The sequence below is a fragment of the Pteropus medius genome, unplaced genomic scaffold, assembly GCF_902729225.1.
Source record: "Pteropus medius unplaced genomic scaffold, Ma_sr-lr_union100, whole genome shotgun sequence".
Taxonomy (NCBI): Eukaryota; Metazoa; Chordata; class Mammalia; order Chiroptera; family Pteropodidae; genus Pteropus; species Pteropus medius.
The window spans coordinates 8,571,359-8,592,952 of record NW_024344371.1 but is presented as its reverse complement, the minus strand read 5'-3'; the positions used below and the strand labels follow the sequence as shown (position 1 = coordinate 8,592,952).

Here is a 21,594-nt window from a genome sequence, read left to right as displayed (position 1 = left end):
AAAAAAAAAAGCTTTGGCCCTTTGCAGGCCCACTCTGTCAGCAATGGAAGGCCTTTGTGGCCAGGCCCTATCCATATTCCTCTCCAAGCATATGGTGAAGCTTTAAATTCTTTGGAAGAATGGCAAATTGTTCAAAGGAATAGCTCCCTTCCCCAGTGACTTCCGGATTCCCTCCTGTGGCTCTCCTTAGCTTTCATATCTTTATAAAATAATCTAAAACCTTATCTTCCTGCAGCCTCTATCTTCCTTTCTTAGCTGTTAAAACCTAAAAGACATGCTGTTATTGCGTATTTATGCTCAGCTGCACTGGTCAATGAATGCCAAGACGCTCATCTCACCTACCTCATTCACTGTGTGAAGCCACAAAGAACACTTCACCTACTGAGTTAACCAGGAGCCCATCTTCACTCTATCACACACTAGGGGGTGCTGTTGCTATATCCACACCCAAGGAGCTTGGCTGTATGGAGAAAAAGGAAGTGACAGAGCTTTAAGGGTCCTGGAAGGCATTTCTAACTGGGTCTTTCTGTATGACACCTCTGCACAACTTCTCAGAATCAAAAACCTTTACGCTTCATCAAGCTGCTCAATTCCTGGGTGAATCTTATACATGATGCAGTAAAAAGGGAGGGCTGATGATCTCCAAACTGAAGTTTTGCTGTAAGACTCTTTTAGGTACACAGGTCTACATAATAGCATTTATGACGATTGTTGGACGTGAATAACTAATCCTCACTCACCACCAGAGAGGAAAATTCTGTTTAGACAACCAAGTGGCAAACACTGTCAGGCAAAATTAGATGTATCAAAGGCAACCAGAACAGACGGGAAACATTTGAATTTACCCCTGCTTTTCACAGTCATCTTTCCTGGTATGTGATGTGTAAGACTTTGGGAATGAAAGCTTCATACACAAACAAATGAATATCTGCAGCTCTCAGCCCCCAGCTTGGCTACTGCACAAAGCTTGCAGGCTGCCAGAGAAGTCTCCCAGGCCTCAGTTAACTCTTTCCTTGAATGACTGGTAGGAAAAGCTCTCTCATATAGCAGAAGGCCTTTTCAAATTTCTGAACAAGTCATGACAAAGTATTTTGTTTAGTTGTAGGTTTTTTAAGATAAGCTGAGAAAAATGTGTATTTTAAAAAGTTCTCTGAATGAGACATTCACCTAACAGTGTGAACATAAAACATTCCCACACAGAGGAGAATGGATCTGCACTGAGGGAAATAACTCTGGTAATAATCCAAGGAGAAACAATCCCTCTCACCCTCCCCCCACCACAAGCTAGGGTTTCACACCCTTTGTTGGTGTGATTTGGGCACTCCACACAAATGCTAATGAGCAACAACTCACTAATGCTAATGATTAGAACTTTCTTTGGCTCCAAAAGCCTTGCAGCCAAGTTAGAAACTTCAGGAATCTCAAAGTGGTTCAAGAGGGTCTCAGCTCACCAGAGGTGCCATTTTAGGGAAAATTGTACACAGAATGGTTTCCTTTTTGCTCTGAACTCCCATTCATAAAGGGGGCAGGGGGGGAGGGGGGAAGAGGCGCAGAATCCCAATCATAGGTGCATTAAACTTTCAGATGAAAGTTTGAATTGAGGCTTTTCAGCTCCAGTTTTTTTGTTGTTGTTTTTTGTTTTTTTGCAACAATTAGCTTGACATTTTCACATACAGCTCTAAGACAAGGATAAATATATCATACTTAATAGAGTGTTGGGTAAACTTTTTAAAAACAGCTCTCAACCTAATTTCCGCCCTCACGTACCCTAATGATACACTCCTGTCAGTTACCAAGCCTGACTACTGCAGCATTACTTAACTAGGGCGCCTAGGGCACATATCAGAGTAAGGAGGTTGGGGCATGCGATGTGCTCTAGTAGTTTGAAAAAGGCTTACTCTGAAAATGCAATTCTGAATTTACTCTGGAAATCACTAAAACTTACATAGGCATATGCCAAAAACAACATACAGATGAGTAAGACGAATATATTCATGGTTTAAGGGCCTGATAAATGGTGTGTGAGCATTTCTAGTCCTAATAGTCTTACGTTTTATTCTTTAAAATGAAAAACACGAAGACAAAGCCTTGTACAAATTGCTATCCGAAAACCTGCATATGTAAATCATAATTGGTTTAAAAAGTAATAGCAGAAAGCAAATTTTAATTTAACATCATCAGCTACATTTTAAAAATTTTGTTTTACAGTCATTCCTGGGATGTCCTAATACAAATGCTAAAAACGAAGTCTTGCCTCTTGGTCAATTCAGTAGTGATCGTAACCATATTTGTCCATTAGATTCACCTGGAAAGATTAAAATATCCTTGCCTTGACATCATCCCGAAGGAATGTCATTTTAAATTGGATTGGGGTGGGATGTAGGCATTATACTTTTTTAAACTCCTCAGTTATACAGCCAGGTCTAGTAGCACTGAATGGGTGTATCCAGGCCTACCACCAGAACGTAACTAACTTCCTTCTTTCAACTTCCTCATATCTGAACTTTATTCTACAAAATGAAGCTAATCAAGAGTCTTCTCACCTGAATATAGTGAAAATAAGACTATCGCATAAAGAACTTTGAGGTAACGGGGATAAAAAGGGAAGTGGGTACTTTTATCTTGATATTTGAAACCAGTTGTTGGCACTGCTTAGAATGAAGCCACAAGATTTTGATGAGATGCTGATCTGATATAGCAAATACGTAGCAAATCTGTGATTCTGAGCCAGTAATGTATTACATCTCCTTACCAAAGAATTTATTGCATTGCATAATTTAGCATTAAATTCAAACAAAGAAGCAGTAGAAGGACATAGAAAAGAAAGGGATGTGAGAAGCTTGCATTGTGAAAATTGTAAACTCAGATCCAGGTGGAAGAAAGGTTCAAATCCCTAGTCCTGTGGTGAGAATATAACAAAGTCATCGGAGGAAGGAGTCAGTGCCAAGAGATCTCTGCCTGCCTCTCTTTGCTTTCTTCCCTCTCCCACACCTCCGTGCAAGGCCAATGGACCTCATGAGGTTCCTGACTGAAACCATTTAGACATCCTTCCCTAAATGGTAGAGATCAGTCAGTCCCTAAGTGCTGGCAGAAGTTAAGGGGACACAGACCCCTTTAGGGCCAAAAACATTGCCCAGCACCAAATCAGATCTTGGGATTAAGAATCAAGAGACTGAACCTTAGAAATAAGGATTCTCTGAGTCTCAATTTAGCTTCAGAAGAAGAGACCAAGTAGCACCCCTCAGATACATAAGCCCTGAACTAGCAAATTCCACTTATCAGAAAACAAGAATTACAGACCCTCCCGGCCAGGAGAAGATGGCACATATCCTCTCACTCACACCTGCAGCATCACTGTGACAGTAATGCAGTTGGCTGCATAAGGACAAAACACAAGAAATCTTACATAATCAAAGATATGCAGAAAAGTGACATGCATGGACCTGTGTTGGAATTTCACATGAGCAAAGTCTCTAGCTCCTTCCAAATATATTTTTAATGACCTAATTTGGTCAGAATTTTGGTGATACAGCTTAGCAATCAGCACAAAGTAACTTCCCTATCTCTTCCTGCCATGCACTCGCAACCCCATGTATGTACTTTAAACTCTTTTCTCAACTCTTCCTCGTCAGAGTAAGCCCTGGGTTTTCTGTTTCCTAAACAGGGCTTGGGCCACCACAGTGATTCTTCATGCAGTCACCCCAAACTCTTGCTTCTGGAAGACTGAAGCAGGCTTCTAATAGCCACCAGTTATCAAGCACATACTGTGTTCTAGGCTCTCATCTCTATTTCATCTTCGCAACAATTTACAATGCAGGTCTATTATCCCTATTTTACATATAAGGAACTCGGAGCACAGAGAAGTAAAGTAACTTCTAAGATCACATTATTAGTAAGTGGTAGGGCAGGCTTTGAACTCAAGTTTGTATAAACCTAAATTTATACTCTTTAAAATAATAATGGTAGGTCCCTACATAGCACCATGTGTCAGGCACTGACCTAAACACTCTTCAAATCTAATTTATTTAATCTTCACAACAACCCTGGAAGAGAAGTACTATTTTTACCACTGCCATCATGCATACGAGAAAACTGCGGAACAAAGAGATTCAACTCTTAAAGTCTAAAACTCATAACTGACAGCACCAGGATTCAAACCCAGGCAGGCTAGTTCGAGCACCCAGGCCTTAACCACAACACATACTAGTCCCTCATTCTCCCTGCAACTTAGTTCTTTCTGTATATTCATTCATTCTTTCAAATATTGCTTAGGCCCCTTCTATGTACCTAACCATTTACCAAGTATTATAGAGAAGTAACCAGTATTTGATAGATTCCATCCCTTAGAGAGCAGCAATCTAGATAGGCCAAATCAGCAAAACAATATTAAGAAAGAAGGCAGTTACCAGACTGTGAAGCCAGGCAATGCATGCTTGGGGCAGCCGGAAGACTCCAGCACTGGGACAGACAGGAGGACCTACCTCACTGGATGCCGAAAGTGAGTTGAGTCTGGAGAGGTAGAGAGAATGGTCCAGATAGGGGGAATTATGTAGCAAAGGTAAAAGTAAAGAGAAGAACAAGGGATGGAGGGAAATAACCCTCTCCCACGCCAGACTCTGTACTATTTTAGATGCTACCTCATTTAATCCTTACACAGGCCTTCAAGGCATCCTCATTTAACAGATAAAGAAAATGAGGTACAGAAATTTCAACAACTCACTCGTGGTCACACAACCACCAAGGGAAAGAGCTAGGTTTGTCTGCTTCAGACATGTTTTCTCTAAACTAGGGGCCTCTTCGCACAGGTGAACACAAACTGAGAAGGCCCAGGAACCAGGCGAAGCACTAGCAGAATCTGACCATTCTGATTTCTAGACCTCTTAGAGCAACTAGGGCTCTTCATCTTTCTCCCGTCCCCCAGAGGAATATGTGCATTTTCAACTTAAAAGCTTCTTCCTTTGGTGTTCCCAATCCAAACAAACTCTCTCTGCATGCTGATGTATCATGACTTGTCTTGTCCAAATATAGAGCAGTCCTCTAGAGCCAGTCTAGCTTGCCAGCGAAGGGCCAGGCTAAGGACAAGCTCTCTGCTGGTGGAACCATCTGGTGGGGATATAGGCTAGGCCTGGAGGGCCTCAAGGATCCCCTAACCCTGACCTCGCTGTTAAGAGGAAAAAACTGAGGCCCAGAGAAGGGAGAAAAGTGAGTCACTGAAGGCATTCCTTCACCCTACCAAAAATAAAAAATAAAAAAATTTGAGCTCTATAAAAGTGCTTTGGCAAGCAGAGGTCTGAAATTCCTGCAACAGCTTGGGGAGGAGGTAACTAAGGATCTGTCTTCCCACAGAATCTGTCTTTAGATTCCAGTGCTGCTAAGACTAAAAAGAGCAAATCTGTTTTCTTAGCAAGGTTCAGCTTGGCTCAAATTTTGTTGTTGTTAGGAAGGGATGAGGGTGGAGGGGCATCTAAATGTGAATCATCAGCTTTTTAAAACATTTTTCAATTACAGCTGACATTCAGTATCATTTTATATTAGTTTCAGGTATACAGTATATTTATATAATTCACGAAGTGATCCCCTGGATTAGACCAGTTTCTGTGAATCATCAGCTTTTAATCAGCAACCTGAGGAGTAGGATGTTTTAGGAAAGTGTGCCTTCTTGGGCCCTTAAATTTGCTCTCTTTCTTCTGTAGGGAAAGCAGGCCCTGATGTTACAGCACCCACTTACAGCCTCTTATAGCATGCTTCTTACAGCACCCACTGCCTGTAACAGGAATATAAGTGTTGTGATGCTTCTGCCATTATACCCTTGGGTTGCCCTCTAAACAGACCTGAAGTAGAAGACTGGACCACAGCAGTGGAGAATCTGCTGTCCAAACATAAAAGCAGCACCCATTTTGCCATTGTCAGAATGTTAAAATGTATATCAAAATCATTACTTATCAAACTTTCCCTCTGGGAACAGATAAAGCCCATTGCTCTTTCTAAGGCCTAAAGACAGTGCGTTACTTTCCATTAATACTTCCTGTCACTTTTAAGTTTCATTTCCACCAATCACCACATTAGACCATAGTTTTCTAAAAATTTCCCTGCTGGCTACTTTTAGTGTAGTTGTACAATGTATAAAGAGAATTTCTTCTCATTCTCTTTAGCATTAGATAAAATTCTCAGAGGGAGAAGAACCTAGATGTGTTTCAATAAAATAGACCAATGACCTTGGGCTATATCATTCACACAGTAGTGGTTGGATATGCATTTTTCTTCTAATCTAGGATTTACTGACCAAAAGTAATTTGAAATATTTGGGAACTGGGAGATTGGATTACTTAAATGTGAACAAGTTTGACCATTCCCTCTTTCTTTAAATTCTCTTCCCCTATGCACAATTGTTTGCCTTCTACCTCTCCGGCCACTCATAGTTAGGTTTCTTTATGCACCCCTCTTCCTCTGCCAAGCCCTTCAATGTTCATTATTTTCCTGAACAAACTCATCTACTTCCATATCTATATAATGTAATCTCAAATCTGTACTTCAACTAATATCTCTCTTCAGAATTTCAGACCCACTCCTTCAACTGCCAACTACACATCTCTAGGATGTCCCACTAGCTCCTCAAACTCAACATGTGGAAAACTGAACTCATCATCTCTCTCTCTACCAATTCCCTACACTCATTTCTCTTTCTTAGTTCTCTTTTTGTTAATGGCACCACTGTCTATCATTGCCCAAATCAGAGACCTGGGAGTCATCCTTCACTCCTCCTCATGAGAGGTCCCTCTTATCCAATCAATATCAGGGACTGTCAATTCCTTCTCTTGGATCCATCAGTACTTTTCTCCACTCTCACTGCCACCAGCCTAGGTCAGGTAAAAATCATCATTTCCCAACTGTGAGATATCTCCCAACTTGCTCTCCTGTCCCTGATTGAGCTCTTCTAACCCATTCTTTATGTTGCACTCAGTGATCTTTCTAATTTGTGTGTTTATGCATGTCATATCCCTCACTAAAAATCCTCCTGTAGCTTCCCTCTGTTTTTAGGATGAAGTATAAATGCCTTAACCAACTGAAGAGATGCTGTATAACTTGGCCTCCACATACCTCTCCAGCCTCATCTCTCACCAGAATTCCTTTACATTTCATGCTCCAGCCACACTGAATCTCTTTCAGAGCTTCAAATCTGCTGCTTTCTCTCTTGCTTTCTGGCCTTCCTAGAATCATAGAATTGCAGAGAAAAGGGACTGAAAAATACCCAACTCAGAGCTTTCCACCAACTTCTTCCTTATCTTCAGAAAACTCAATCCAATTCACTGAATATTTACTGAGTGCCCACCAAGGATAAAACATTTAGCTGCTGAAAAGACATGTAGTTAAGACATAATCCATACCTATGGAACTTGCAATTCATTTCCTTCTCTTAAACCTGTAATTAAAAGTTCAGTTCCTAAAATGTAGTTCCTTTCCTGAAACTTAAATTCGAGACAAACTAAGAAACTATTTGTCCCTAATGCAACTGGCTTGTGCCTGTATTCACTTTTAGCAGAATATTTTACTTCCTGCTCTACCAATCCAGGGTCCACATATCTTCTCCCAATTTCTACACTTCAGAGAAGTCCCAACTGGCTGTTTATGCCTAGATTAGAAAATTCTAAGTTTCTGTTGGCTTTCTCAGCTGTTGCTTAAGGCACTCCAGTTGGCAGTGATCACCAGGAATCCCCAGGAGCCAGAAGCCCTGCATCGAGTAGTTGTGTGTGGTGTTGCATCAGTCAGTGCTGAATAGGATTTTTAAGTTTAAAATACTAGGACTCAGAAAAGGGGTAAGAGAAGAGCCATCCTGAAGAACTTTAATAGCCAGCATTTCTGGATTACCCCTGGTCACACACACACAGCAAAATGATAGAGCTAGGCAAAGAATGCCTATCTAGAATCAAAAGACTGTGTATTCTATGTCTTCCCTGAGTTAGGAATGTTATTTGATAAAACACAATCTTGGTGACTGTTTTCCTTCTTGGTAGGTCGATGACTAGAAGGTTTAGGATTATTACAATTGCAAAAAGGCATCCCCTCTGGGCAGACAGATGACAAAACATCACCCCTTTCTCCTGACTGACTGGAAGCAAGCTTTGTGCAGGGCATAAACTGCATGTCCACACATGGTTGGCCCTGTATGATACCACTTTGCCTTCCAAACTCATGGCTACATAAATAGGAGATACCATCTCAGGTTTCTCACCACCCAGCCTTGAACAAGAGAAGTCTACTTTCTAAACAGAGGAAGTTATTGTAATCCTTTTGAATACTTATTCTCTACTTGGAAACTCATGTGAAGTTTTCTAATGCCTTGAAATTTCAGCATCTGTTCATAAGGGCCAATCCTGACCTCCTCCTACCCACCCTCAGTGAGGCATAAATTTGGATTGTTCTTAAAGACAACACAAATAGAATTCTGGGCAACCAGAGTTTTACCCAGAGGTGGTAATGAAGCATAGTGATCCCTGGCTGACCATGAGAAGCTCAATGACTATTAATAGAGAAAAGCAACATAAAATTGTCAAATAGAGTAGAGCATGCTATAGCTGGGTCAAAACACTAAATGATTAGGAATAAGATGTAGAGAATCAAGCGGCCACTTGTCCAATATCTTATTCCGTTTGGTTTTTTAGGCTGGATTGATTCCTGTCTAGTTCAAGGTGGGGCACATAGTAGCCTAATTTGGTTTGGGAACGAACCAAGGATTCTGGGTGCTCCTTTTAAGGCAAGTTTAGCTGAGTGTTCCTGGATGTAAGACACCTTTCCCTCCATCTATGGTAAAGTAGGTCTGTGAGTATATGTCAGAGAGCGACAGCAATAAGCAGCATAGTCAAAATGTTGGATGTGTCATCAACCCTATATTTCACCTGCATCTCTGGAGGCCTGAAGATTCTGCATCTGGGGTAGCAAAACCTCCCCACAGGACTGCACAGAGAATGACTTTCATATTTTTCGTATTTTTGGTATGGCCTTATTACTCAAAGGATGTAAATTCCTGCATTCTATCTAAGAACCTTTTAATAAGTCTTTCAGTCTACAGGAATATTCAAATAAGAGAATTACTGATTGACAGGCCAAAGATATTTATTGAGTTTGAAAATGTTTATCAATTACCTTCTCTGTGGAAAATAATGTATTTAGCACTAAGGTGGGGTAGGGTAGGGTAAGGAAGGGTTTGAAAGATGAGAGACACAAGAAGTCTTCTCTCACTGGACCTTAAAAATGGGTAAAACTGACGTAGACATAAAATAAATAATACAAAAGAGAGACAGAGCCCAGGTGTCTGGGGTTATGCTGCTGAAAGAAAACCAGATTTGGAACTTGCCGTACCATTAACACATTTTAAATATGTTTCATTCCTCCAGAGTAAAACCTTATCATACTTGCCAAGGAGAAAAACTACAATAAACAGAAATGCTCCTTGGGGAAGATTTGTCTGTACTCTTTGCTATTTCCAGGATAGAGGCCCTGAGGTCTATTTTCAAGTCGAGTTGGTTTTGATGTGTATGAATGATTTGGTCAGTAAGACCGTAACATAGCCAAACAGATCAAAAGGATTAGAAAGGCCCACTGAAGCAAGATTATGATCCATCCACCAGAAGGTATTTGGGCTCTGCAGAAGGGCTGGGCACAGATCTACTGATTCAAGTAGATGACACCATAACTGTGTATCCCAAGGGTCTTTCACACTCTGGGGAGACAGTAATTGCATTTCTAACAGGAAAGTCTGTGAACCAACTACAGAGCTCCACAGTACACTGCATTAGAAGCCATCAAAATTGGAGGATTTGCTGATAAGAGAAGTGGAGCATTAGAGAAAGTAACTCAAGATACTGAAAATCCTCAGTGAGACCTACTTCAGCTAGATTGTAATTCTTGACTCCAGGCCTATTTCTGAAAAACATCAAACACAAAAAGAAAGAAAAAAGTCTAGAAAAAAAACAAAGCTTATCCCATTTGGAGCACAGAGAATGAGACATGTAACAGATGGAAAAGGGAAGGGCAAAGGGCTTAATAAAATTCACTACAGGATTAGGCGTTCATTTGATTAAAATCAGCATATGCAGGGCAGAGGCAGAACAAAATCACACCGCTCTGACTCATCATGCTTCAGGGTGTGCAGCCACCACGAGGCAGGTGAGACCAGGTGGAAGCCATATACACAACCCTGCTAAGAAGCATCATAATTTGTGAACTAGACTGTGAAGGTTTTTGCCTTGCTCTTTGATATCATGAAAGTCTCAGCCACAGAAAGAGCAACTCATATGGTACAGAAGCAGAAGAGCTCAGCTTTGTATTCTCAGTACAAGCACAGTGTCAGATACATTTGTGCTTTATAACTGTGCTTTGAATGAGTAAAAGTTCAACCTCTCAGTAATGTCTGTGAGGTCTAGAAGAAGTATAGGTGCTCCTTCTAGACCGTATGTCCAGATATGCCCATGACCATATGTCCAGACATGCCTGATAGTCCTAGTTTACACCTGCTGTATCACCATAATCAGTATCGGTTTGGACAGCAAATTACATTTTACCTTGGGTATATAGTCTATCACCAAAATAAATGTTTTCCATTGATTAGATAATCACATATATACGTGGGGCCCTTCACGTTTTCCATCAAGTCACTCCTCAGTCCTTGCAGAGCCTGTCTTTGGTAGACTTTGTGAGGCCCTTTTCTGTCTCCCTTTTTATTTCTTCACCCATGTCTCCATTATTTCTTCCATTCCTATCTTTTCCTCAATTGTCCTGGCTCTACTCCTGGAGGAAGAGAGTGTGAATCTGCTTCTCTGTGTCTCATGAGTCCTGATTATTTTAAGTCCTCAGAGTTTAGGAAGGACATCACTTCCAATATATCTTTCCTTGCTAATATTCCTCACTTTTCATAGCACAACTTCAATATACTTTTGTGCTGACAAAGCCTCTGTTTTTCTGACTTATCAAAGACCCTTCCCGAGAATAAGTGATAATAAAGAGAAGGAAAGAAAGCAAGAGAGGAAGAAAACCTTATCATGCTACAAATGATAAATGAACAAATATCCTGAGAGAGGTCCTACATGTGAGCAAGGAGATGGACTTTTAGCCCTGCTGATTTTTCTTATCTACCAGAAAGAAAGAACTAAATTATGTGCTTGCTTTTTAAGCAAGGAATCTGATTCATTCCTGGGACTTACGTCTATTTCTATTTATTTAGCTTAGCGTTTACACCAGCAGGATTCAAGAATAAATTCTATTTTGTGCAAGATAAATCATCATTCACTCCAGGAAGCCCAAAATCATCACAAAAAATAAAGAGAAGTAGGAGGAAGAAGGAATGTTAGTAAGAACTGGATCCATGAAAGTGTTTGGGATTTTGATATTTTTAAATATGAGCTTCTGCATCATTACTAATAAGAAAATAATACCAGATTGATAGTCTCCATCTTCATAAAAAGAAGCAAGAAACCCATGCAGCTATATCAGATGCAGGACTGAATTAGGAACCTTAAAAAATAAATTCAACTCCACATGGTGCAATGTAGATTCTGAAGACATGAACTGGAATCTTATTCTACCCATTCCTAGCTGTTTGGCCTCAGTTTCTCATCTCCACAATGAGGGGCTTGATTGCTACGCTCTATGAATCTATGACTTGATAAACTGATCAGGGAGAATTTCTTTCTCCCATCAGCCTCATGTGAAGGGCATCAAATACTCACTCCATCTCCTACTCCCACATCCCACCAGCTATCTTCTAACACTCCTAACAGAAGCCCTTGGGAACTCTTAGCTCCCTCATTGCCCACATCTTCCCCTGAATGAAGACACCCTGGATGACATAATGTTATCAGAGTGATTTCTGTTCAACAAAAACTGTCACTGCTCACAGTGCCTGGCTGTGCTTTACTATGAGCTCTCTGAGCACAGCAAAACATCTCAGATCAGAGGGTCTTCAGCTGAAAAATAGAGTTAGAATAAGCAAGTTTGCTACAAATTGGTAAGCTCAGGTCCACCACTGAAAAATCGATTTCTCAGCCATCCATGTCTCTCCTGAACTGGTGTATGTTCAGTGGATTTAATAATACAATTTCAATCCCTACTCTTCCTTGGCAAGGTATGTTATTTCATTCCTCCTGCCTAGAAAAGTACCAACATTCCCTGACCTGCTATTGACACCCATCGATTTAAACCTGACTCCCAAGCATGTTTGCTTATTAAAAAGAGACTAATCAAAGCATATATTATTCATTTTCCCTTTGTTAGAGAAAATTTTGCAGGATCTTTTGTAGCGATCCTTGTAAAAACAGTTTAAAACTAGTGGTCACCATCCATTAGTACGCTCTGTTTCTATGAAATGGAAACACATTTACATAGTCGGGCCCAGGGGTCTTAAACCCCACTTTCCTGAAAGTTCCCCCATAACTAACTCATAGAATTATTGGGACCATGAAATGAGATGATGCGCATGAAGTATACAGACCCCAGCACTCTATAGGAAGTCTTTTTTTTTTTTTGTAATTGAGCCTTACAAAAGCTCTCTTAGTGATGGGAGGGAAGGATTACTGTAAGTGGTAAAATGGTATTGCGGAAGAAAAGGAATGGATGCAGATAATTTGATAATTCCATGATGTTGGAACCCATGCCCATTTAATTTTCTAAGAATTTTATCTATCACTGCTCTGCTGTGTTCAAGGGCCCATGGTTGATATTTGCTTCATAGCAGTTATGGAAGGCATATAAAGACTTCCACTTGGAAGCTGATACCTCAACTTCTAGCTCTACACTGAAGTAATGAAGGAAGCCTAGTCTCCAGAGCTTCTTCCAGCAGCCAGTCAGGTGGCAAAACAACCTGGCATCAGGACATAACCCTCCCTTCACCATACCCCAGTAGGAAAGCATTGCCGGGATGGGGTTCAGCAACACTCTGAACTCCAATAAGGGTGACCAAGAAGGGGTTTATAGCCTGACCATCTTACCAGAGGCGATGAGAAACCTAGAAAGTGACTATAGATGCATCCTTATATGGCCACCACAGTCTAACTCACATCTTTGTGTAAATTAGGAGGTCCTCACTCTGAGTGGATGCAGCTCCATGGGTGCACAGCTGGAGTGGAACACAGGCATGATTTCAGTCCCCTCTGCTTCCTGTGCTTGGGAACAATGCACAACACACAGCCACACAGAGCTGCCTCACTCAGGAGCTAGAAATAACTAAGTTCAAGGAAGAGTGTGAGAAAAGATAGCCTGTGTCATGCTTGCATCAGCTCAAACCAAGGGCAGCCTTCTTGCACCCCTCTGTGTGCTGCGGCATCAGTCTGTGCCAGGCTCGCTGAGGAGAGAGGTATTAGGAAGAGCAAGGGTAGAGGGAAAATGGTGGCAGGACTCATGCTCAAGCCAGCAATGTCCTAACCTCACTTTGACACAGCCACTGAGACCCAACCCACTCAGTCACCATCATCTGTCTCCGAGGAAAATTTTCAAGAATAATTCATGCTTACTTGCTCTGAGTGCATCTGGGGATCCAACAGTGATGGAGGGGTATGAAAAATGGGCCAAGCAGTATTGTTACCAATGAAAGAATCAAAAGGAATAGGGGAAAGTTCTCAGAATAGTGTGGATTAGTTTCTAAAAGAAGAGGAATGGGACCACAACTCTCTTACCACTGCTCCAAACATAAAGTAACAGATAAAATATAAAAAGAGGATATTTCAAAAGTGGGCTCTAAAGCAAGATGATGATCTTCTTGGACCCAACTGATTTCAGCTCTTGGGGATGCATAGTGACTAGAGATGCTCCACACATAGCGAGTGCTCTGAGCCAGGCTCACTATGAGGAATCAAAGGTGGACCAGTGTGTCCTGCCCACCCTAGCCATAACAGGAGGGCTACTGCAGCTGCTGCCTGAGGTTAATTAAGCCTCCTGTTAAGCTGCAAACTTTGGAAAACAGGAGGAAACCTACACAGTCCTGAAATCAAGCTGACCTGAATGAGGACCTGAGCAAGGCTGCCCACAAATGAATGCAGGGACTAGGTCTGTGACCTATTCAGTAGCACACAGGGCAGGACTCTATCACTACCCATGTAATACCTGGTTCTGAACAGGGATCCCTGGGGGCTTGGGGTAGAGACAACCATCCAGGGAGGGATGAGGGAAAGAAAAAGTGAGAATCTCTCAATAAAGAAAGACAACCAACAAAAGTCAGCCAACATTGCAAATGCAATGAAAATAAGAGAATAATCTAAAAAGTGTTTATGTATTTTTAGGACCCTCACATAAATAAAGGAAGGAATAACATTTAAAAACCGAAACGAAAACAGGCACATTTAATCAATTCCACAGGAGCAGATAGTTAATGGAAAAGAAGCACTATTCAAAGGGTTAAAAAAAAAAGGGGTGAGGGGGGTTAGTGGCTAATAATTTTTGAGAATTAAAGTGAGTCCACAGTTTGAAAATACACTCTGAAAGGCAAGGTGAATCAATAAAAATAAATCCACAACCATAGTGTGTAGTCAAACTATTAAACACTGTAAAAGTTAATATAGAGAAAAAGACATATTTCTCTGAAGGACTTAACAATTAGACCGACAATAAATGTATCATCAGCAACAATCAATGCCAAAAGCAAATGGAATAACGTCTTCCACATACTGAGAGAAATAATTATCCACCTTGAATTCTATAGCCAGCTTTTTAGGTATAATAAACTAAAGAAGCTTCCCACCCAGAGACTCTTTCTGAAAATAAACACCTAAAGAATGTACTTCAGCAATAAAAATAGAAACTGATAAAAACATAATAATGTTATATTTAACCCTTAACCATAAAAATAACAACTATTTTTGTGGATTTTTTAAAATTTGAAATAAAACCCTAAATAACAATAAAAAGAAAGATGTGTGGAGTGTCTTTCTTTTTAAGGGGAGGGGAGGAACAAAGAGATTCTTATCCAGAAGAGAAGAGATATACTGAATAAACATAAGTTTTATATAAATTTTTTAAATGAAGTAAACATGTTAAAATTATAAGCATAACTGCTAAAATAAGAGAAATATATCATATACTAAGCTAACAAAGGGAATTAAGGAGAATAGAAAAATATTTACCAATCCCACAGGAGGCAGAAAAAAAAAAGAGGGTAGCTGTGGTAGAAGTGCCCAGATGTCTGCCAAAGATTTTTATTCCTCTACCAATGTATTTCCTGGCACGATGGCCACTTCCCAGAACTGCTGCTGGGAAGTGGCCATCGTGCCAGGAATTACATTTCCCAGGCCCATCTTGCTTCTAGGTGGGATCTTGTGACAGTTCTCGTCAACAAAATGTGAGCAATATTGATGTAAATAACTTTCAGGCTGCTGTGGTTAAAAAGCAGGTGTGCTTTCTCTACCTTTCCTTTCCCTTTCTATGATGATCTTGGAACCCATATGTTGAGAGAGGAAGAGCCACAAAATGAAAGAAGCCTAGGTTCCTGAAAGCCTGTATGGGGTACATTATCCCCTCCATGCCACTGATTGGATTTTACATATCAAAATATATACTTCTGTTGTGTTAAGCCAGTGAGGTTTCTGGGTTCATCTGTAACCTCAGCTAGCATTGCCCTGAGTAATACGGATGATAAACAGAAAACACAAAATAAGATGACTGAAATAAGTCCAAATATATTATCAATCACAAAAATGTAAATGGATTAAGTCCAGGGGTTGGCAGGCTATGCCTGGCAGGCCAAAGCTGGCCATGTGCACTCATTTATGTATTCTCAGTGGCTAAGTTTTAGTAATTACAAGAGGCTATATGGCCCACAGAACCAAAAATATTAACTATCTGGCCCTTTACAGGAAAAAGTTGATGAACCCCTGGTTTAAACCTACTTATTAAAAAGTGGGCTAAGAGAGTGGGTCAATTTTTTAAAGATTCAAATAATGTTATTTACAAGAAAACAATTTTTTAAAATGACTCCAAAGGTTCTAAAATAAAGATATGAACAAAGATATGCCAACTGAGCAAATATTAACCAAAAGAAAACATACTTAGCAATAGCAATATCTGACAATATAAAAGTTAATGCAGCAGCACTAACAGAAATAAAGAAGTACACTAGATAAAGATAAAAAGAAACATTCCAAAAAGACATAACAATCTTGAACTTGTAAGCACCTAATTATACAAAGCAAAAGTGATAGAATTACAATGAAAACTTTTTCAGAACTATAAATACAAAGGTACATTTTACCACAAATCTTTCGGAAATCGATAAATCGAGCTGATAAATTTTAAAGAAGGAGCAATTAAGAGATTTGAAAGCTATGAATCCCAATGGAATAGATGGGGGTTTCAGAACCACCAAGGAAATTTTTCAGATGACACATACACTGCCCACTTTACCCAGAGAGGAGGAAAAGAACTCCTTTGAGAACTGATTTAGTATACCTCTGTTATCGTCAGAAAGAGGGGTATCCCTAAGGGATGTTATGCTGTGGTGAAAAGAGGCCAAGAACTATAAGTCTTTCTCAAGGTAGTGGACGATGCCAATCTCACTGATAAGTGCTCTGAAAAGAAACATGTTGATTTACCAAGGACTTAAACCGTTTCCAAGGTGAGCTTCTCCTTGGCTACCGGAGACATTAAAGAACTGAAATAAAAAGACCAAAAGATCTGCTATGATAGTGACCAGCTACCTCTCCTGAATTTCTGGATAACTGTTTCCAATTTTCAAAACATGTTAGAGCTTTTTCTTAGTAGATTCAGTTAAACTAAGTATACAACTGCTCAAGACAGGAGATATTTTTTAACACTGACTATATATCGACTTACAACTTTGGCTATCTATCGGTAGAAAAATTTTGCCAATAAACATATTAAAAGGTATTCTACACTCTGTAAAAAAAGTTCAAGGTCAAAGTTCATTAGGAGAAATCCAATTAAAAATAAGGAAACCACCAAAGGGAAGTTTAACTCTGTGATAAAATAGAACAACATAAATTCTCATCCAATTAGTCTATCAATCCACTTGGTTTCTTCACTAGCCCTAGTCTCTGGGAAGGAATTTATAAAAATGTAGTCAATATATCAAAATTCCCTGTTAACAAAGTAGTTCTATGTCCATAAAGTTTTTAATGAATATATTTTGAGAATATGTACTCAAATGCAAAAGTAAAGAAACTGTCCAAATAATGAACTGGAGGCACTCGTTCAGATACTAAAAATACATAATTTTGGAGTAATGAGCGCAGTCGATAGAAAACATAAAATACTAAGGAAAGAAGTTCAGTTCTGATATGGGAGACTGAGTATCACTATTTATTCTTGAGTAGGTGAGTGACACAGTGAAAATGACGTTTGTACAAAGTGAAAGTCAGCTATATAAAAGAGGATGAAAGCAGGAAGAGAGAAGCTAGACGACTTTCGATAGTCTGGGTTGGAGTTGGTGAAAGTGGGCATTTTAGAGGGGTAGTCATGAGAATGAAATGTAACGTGACTGAAGACTGAGGAGGAGACGCCAACCAGATTTAGTGAATGACTAGATGAGAGAGAAGAAAAAGAAGGAAGGAGGATAAGGAGGAGGAAATGGAAGAACAAAGACTACACTGATTACATTCACAAAACTTTGGTTCCAGGTATGATGACAGGTAAGAGAAATCTATATCTATTCCAGAAAATTACTTATAAACTCATTGAATTTAAAAGATAAAAATCAAAGGTAAAAATCAGGCCAGTAGTTGGAGAACACTGATTCCGAAAGAGTAGTCCACAGAAATCTGCATCAGAATCCCCAGGGTGCCCATTAAAATGCAGATTTCAGGGGTCCTCTCCAGATATACTGAATCACAATCCCAGGAATCTGGATTAAATGAGTTCCAGAGGAGGTAAGTAGTGAGCACACAGGGGTGTGTCCTCCACTGAACCAGAGATAAGATAGGCACATTCTGTCAACCAAACCCCAACTGGCTGAGCTTACCCGAAGTTATTAAAAAGGAAAATAGGACCTATGCACTAAGGCTGGGGAGAGTGGGGATCTTAACAGTCATGGGTCATAAACAAAGAGGAGCCAATGAAGGATGCAGAAAAAAAGTAGTTTGTGAGCTTAGCATGAGCCAGAATTATACGTACCGCAATGATGAAGGAGTTTCTGGTGAAAACACTATTCAGTGCTTAGATATTTCTTTTTTTTTCCTCTTAAGTCCTAGATGATTACATTGGGACTCTTACAGTTGCTGATAGCATCCTAGACAATAAGAAAAACCAATAGGCTAATAGTGGGTACAAAGTAGTATGTTTAAGTCTTAACTTCTCTATAGTGACAATAGATCTTCTCTCTCATTTTCATCATGTATGTAACAAGAATACTCAAATGTACATAGCTGTGGGTTTTTTAAAAAAATGATTAAACAGGTACCTAATATTTTAAGCTTTGGGGCGGAGGGGTAAGGCTATTGGTCCCAAGTGTGCTTTTTCTCCCTGTTATATTGTTTCCTTTCCAGGGTTTTTAAATGTTCCCAGTTTCCAAGGTAACAGCCAAAGAATACCGGATTATATTCTCAGTTTATGAGTTGTAGGCAGGTGCTCTTCAGGATGTAGTAAAGGCCTCTGATGCAAATACCCAAATGCTTTTCTTGAATTAATGAGTAAAAATATTCAATCACTGCAAACCTAAAGCTGAAAAAGCTTCTCATGGCAACAACAGCTATTTACACACCTGCAGAGCTTTGCAATGCACATGGCACTTTCCCAAGCATTTCACATAGATCAACTCTCAGAAGCGAGCAGGACAGACATTATTATTATACTTATTTCACAAGTGGATATGGGCTGCCCAAGGGGTGGAGCTGGGGTCTGAACTCTGACCATCAGACCTAGGGATCTATCCAGGATACCCAAACACACAATTAATTTAAGAGATTTTTTTCTCCTTTCAGAAATAAATCTGAGAGGAAGATTTGACTGATGAGTGTTTTATTTGTAGTTTGCATTATCAAATATTTCAATGGGGGTAGTCTCAAGGTTTTCTGGTGAACTTGAAGCTTAAATTTCCTGGGAAAACAAAAACCTTCATTTGTATAAATGAACAGAATTGGTGGAGGAAGTGAAACAACAGAGTGGATAAGGAGATGTGAAATGTAAATGCTTTATGCAGCTGGGGCCTTGGAATAGAACCAAACTCCTAATTACCTTACAATACAGAAATATAGAGAGCCACTCCTAGAAGCAGTGAGGCTGGCCCAAATAGTCAATCTTACATGAAAGGCCTGAAGGAGTGAATGGAGTTCCCATAACAGGAGTCCAGGGTGAGGGGCCAGGATGTGGGTGTCTGTCACTAAGACTCACTATTCTGGAATGATTCAGGACTAAATCCTAGTAGAGGTGAGTGAGATACAAAGAGGAAGTTAAAACAAAGAAGTATCTCTCTGTGATCTTCCTAAGATCCTGAGAACCCAAAGCAACAGTTCTGTGGCACTAGTTGCACTAAAGCATAGCATGAGAGCATGCTGAAGTGTAGCAGTTACTTCTGGAATAGCCCCTGTGTGAGCAGAGACTATCTTACCATGGCATAAATGGTACAGAGTCACGGAAATACTATGTTCTTATACTTCTTGCAGCTTTTTTTTAATACATTAATTCATTCAGAAAGTATTTATTGAGGTCAGACTTTGTGACAGATAGTTAGGATACATCAGTGAACAAAACAGATGAAGTTTTACCCTTTGGAAGTTTTATTCTAGTGAGGAAAGATAGAAAACAAAAAACAAAAAACGTGGTGGAGAGAGTTGCCACAGGAAAAAAAAAGGGATATGACTTTGGCAAAACACAAGATGCGTTTCTATTTTACATGGTTTTTATAAATCATCAAAAGTCCATTTGATTAATTTTAGTAGTTGTGATAGTTGAAAAACATTTCATAATGATAATGGGATAAATTCCTCAAGAAGCCATAACAATATGTATCTAACAACAGAGCATCAAATACATGAAGCATGAACTGTTGGAACTAAAAGGCCAAACAGAACTCTTCTCTCAATAACTGATTAAAGAAGTACAAAAAAAAAAAACAGTAAAAATATATATGATTTAACAATATTATCAACTAACTTGACCAATTAATATTTACAAAACATCCCAGCCAATAACTGTACATTCTTTTTTTGTGTACATAGAATATTCACTAGGCGTACCATATCCTGGGCTATAAAACAAGTCTCAATAAATTTAAAATAACTGAAATTATACCACAAATTAAATTAGAAAAAGAATACAAAGATACCTAGAAAATCCACCAATATTTGGAAACTAAATATAAACATCTAAATAATCAATGTGACAAATAAAAAGAAAAATAAAAAAGAAAGCAAATATTTTGAACTAAATGAAAATATAAACAGCACATTAAAATTTGTGGGGTACAGCTAAAGCAGCTAAAATAGCCTAGAGGTAAATTTATGGTCTTAAATGCTCCTATTAGAAAAAAAGAAAGGTCTACAATTAATAATTTAAATTTCCACTACAAGTAGAGAAAGAAAAGCAAGATAAACCTAAAGTAAATAGAAGGAAATAATACAGAGCAGAGATCAATGACATAAAAATAAACAATAAAAGAAAAATGAAACCAAAAACATTTTTTTCAAAATACAATAATATTGATAAAATTCTAGAAGTGGAAGAATCAAGAAAATTAGAAAGGGATCAATCTACTAACATCAGGAATGAAAGAGGAGACCTCATCACAGATACTAGAGAGATTAAAAGAAAAAAAAAGTAATATAAAAAACTTCGAAGAAAAAAAGAAAAACTTCATGCTGCTTCTTTAAGACAAAACTAGTCTTTTCTTTGAAAAAATAGAAGCACATACAATTAAATTTCCCTGAAACTACCACTTCTCAGTGTAGTCTCAATCATTTATAATAATGTTATAATTTATAATAATATAAATTATAATTTATAATCATTATAACATATAATATTAATTTATGAATTATTATAAATTATAATAATTTAAAAGAGATAACCAAAGTAACTTTATTCTGCAAAGAAAGCTGCAAGGTAGATAATGTGAACTGTCACACCCCAGTATTTCATCAGGCTAGCAGAGCTTATGAATTCGACTTTCTACAGTTGCTTATATCCCATATACATCTTCTCAAAGTGGTGGAAATGAACATGTTCATTAACATGATCTAAAGATACAATCTTTCTATAGTATATAAAAATAAGGAGCAAAAGTATATCAAGTTATAATTATGCTTAACAATGAATACTTTAGTATTTGATTTTACCTAGAAATGATCTAGGTATCTAATTATTTTCCATTGATTAACCAAATCTAAGTCCAATCCAAGATTTTAAGTTACCTAGATCCTGGAAATTTATCTTCAAGTTGACATACTATAGAACATAATTACTAATGAAACAAAGTTCATCAGAATAATGATACAATTTGAACACAAATATACATTTTTCATAAGCAAGCATTAAGTAGAAGTAATGCTAGCTTATTTGATCAGTATACCTGTATAAGTTTAATAAAAATGTACACTTGTATTATACATAACACTGATAAACCAGAGAAGACATAGTTGTTATTATTAAGCCAAATAATCAAAC

General features: G+C 38.8%; 1 protein-coding gene across 1 annotated transcript in view; it reads right to left on the bottom strand.

Moving 5' to 3' along the window:
* AKAP6 (A-kinase anchoring protein 6) overlaps positions 1-21,594 on the bottom strand; it is a 520,891-nt gene that overhangs the window by 484,693 nt on the left and 14,604 nt on the right. The window contains exons 2-3 of the mRNA XM_039870505.1: positions 18,109-18,223; positions 7,099-7,208 (exon numbers count right to left, since the gene is read on the bottom strand). The gene's annotated coding sequence lies outside the window, so the exon portion shown is untranslated. The remainder of the gene's footprint in view (positions 1-7,098; positions 7,209-18,108; positions 18,224-21,594) is intronic.